This window comes from Rhinopithecus bieti, unplaced genomic scaffold (genome assembly GCF_001698545.2).
Source record: "Rhinopithecus bieti isolate Rb0 unplaced genomic scaffold, ASM169854v2 scaffold_641, whole genome shotgun sequence".
NCBI lineage: Eukaryota > Metazoa > Chordata > Mammalia > Primates > Cercopithecidae > Rhinopithecus > Rhinopithecus bieti.
This window is the reverse complement of record NW_016803417.1, coordinates 2,176,960-2,178,890: the sequence shown is the minus strand read 5'-3', so window position 1 is coordinate 2,178,890 and position 1,931 is coordinate 2,176,960. Positions and strand designations below refer to the sequence as shown.

The following is a 1,931-nucleotide window of genomic DNA, read 5'->3' as shown; positions in this document are numbered from 1 at the left end:
TTTTTTTTTTTCCTGACACGGAGTCTCACTCTGTCACCCAGGCTGGAATGCAGTGGCGTGATCTCGGTTCACTACAACCTCCACCTTCCAGGTTCAAGCGATTCTCCTGCCTCAGCCTCCTGAGTAGCTGGGATTACAGGCGTGTGCCACCACGCCTGGCTACTTTTTGTATTTTTAGTAGAGACAGAGTTTCACCATATTGGCCAGGGTGGTCTCGAACTTCTGACCTCAGGTGATCCACCCGCTTCAGCCTCCTAAAGTATTGGGATTACAGGCGTGAGCCACCGTGCCTGGCCAACAAATATTTTTTAAAGGCAACTGTGAATCTGACAATGGTCCACTAGGAAAAAAAAAAAAACATCTATAGTCATATTCATGTGGTGAGTTAAAAACCAAACAAATGCACACAGTTGGGCAAAAAAGAAAATTCAAAATTGAAAACTCTTCTAAAATAAGCAGTCTATTTGAACTCCAGTCATAAACTGAACATCGAAAATAATGTGAGCCTACCTTGCAGACACAATACTCTCAAAAGAGTAATATATATATATTTTTGTCCTTCAAAATATAGCCAGCTCAGAAAGTGTCTGAAGAAGCAGCTTTCCTGGCTTTTTGATAAAGACAGGGGACAAGAATGGGGGTGAGAAGATACAAGTTGTTAGGTCTTCCTTAGTGAGGATGGGGTTTTGTCCAAGTCTATGTGACTGTGCAGGTGCAGGCGGATTTGTCTGGAGGTGATCAGTGCTATCAGTGTAGTGGCTTCCTGGGCTATGTTTGCGTGAGGCAATGACAGGAAGCCTGGCCCTTCAAGTCTCTAGGCAAGAGGGGGATGCTGTATACAAGGCCTGTTCTAGGCATACTCCATGGGGGAATTTCTCTCTTTCATCCCCCCATCTGCTAACATTAGGTCTCACTGTGCTTAAAGGTTTTCCATGAACACCCAGGGGTCTTTCCCCTCTGAGCATGGGCCAGGTCTCCTTGTGTTATGGAACAGCAATGGTGAGAAAGTTGACGTCTCTTTACCAAGAAAGTGGCTTTTCTGATTTTCTCTTCCTCTCTCCTCCTCTCTTGTAAATCAATGGCTTGCCTGCCACACCTGGGAATGTTTGGTGTTATGGAGACATAACCTTGCTTTGTCCTGGAAACTGCTCCACAAGGTCTGGGCGCTGGGGGCAGGAGGAGGCTGGAGAGCTGGAAATACCACAGGAGGGCACCGAGCTGCACCTAGTTTGGGCACAGATGAGGTCCCATTCACTGGCTGGTGGGTGATCTGGACTGGGCTGAGAGTTAGCGAATATAGTCACGGGAGGCTTTCCATTCTTTGTCCTAAAGGCAGAACTGTGAGAAAGGCTACCCACCTTTATTCACCACCTCAGTCAAGGTCTCTGCATGGACCTGAAAATAGAATGTTTATGGGAGGTCAAATCAGGGGGAGTAGACAGTGACCCTGGCACCCAGCCCAACGTGGGGAGGTGCTCTGTAAATACACCCTGTCTTATTCCTGAAAGGGTGAAGACCCCCACACATCTGGGAGTGATGCCTCTCTTTCCAGGCAAGAAATACTCTCAGACTGAAGTGTCAGAGCACATTCTTCATTCCCACTCTTGCTCCTTTCACAGTTCAGTTTCTGGGGGGAGCTTTCAAACACTGGAAGAGACAGGTAGGAAGAAAAATGACTGTTTTCTTTGGAGAGGAGCCCCTGAAGCCTGTCTCACTTGGCCATCACCTGGTGGGCTGAGGAACCTACCAGGTCTCAGCTGCTGCCAGCCTAGGGACCAGGATCCCCACCTTTCTTCCCTAGGTGGTGCCTGGTCGCCCAAGGAATTGCTCTTTGTGCTTTACTTTTTAACGGTGCCCTTCACTCCAAAATCTGTCAGAATGAATAGAAACCCAATCGTCATTTCTATGTGCCACAGGAGTGCTCTCCCCCC

General features: G+C 48.0%; 1 long non-coding RNA gene across 4 annotated transcripts; it reads right to left on the bottom strand.

Annotated features, from left to right (window-relative positions):
- Nucleotides 1–254: 254 nt before the first annotated feature.
- Nucleotides 255–1,852, bottom strand: LOC108536381 (uncharacterized). 4 transcript variants are annotated; one of them, XR_001887503.1, is made up of 3 exons: nt 1,748–1,852; nt 1,024–1,395; nt 255–340 (listed from the first exon to the last, which is right to left on the bottom strand). It is a non-coding gene; the product is annotated as an uncharacterized LOC108536381 (long non-coding RNA). The 4 variants fall into 4 exon arrangements; XR_001887502.1 differs by lacking the exon at nt 255–340 and having other exon boundaries at nt 418–1,280; nt 1,359–1,395; XR_001887501.1 differs by lacking the exon at nt 255–340 and having other exon boundaries at nt 418–1,224; nt 1,359–1,395.
- Nucleotides 1,853–1,931: the final 79 nt, after the last annotated feature.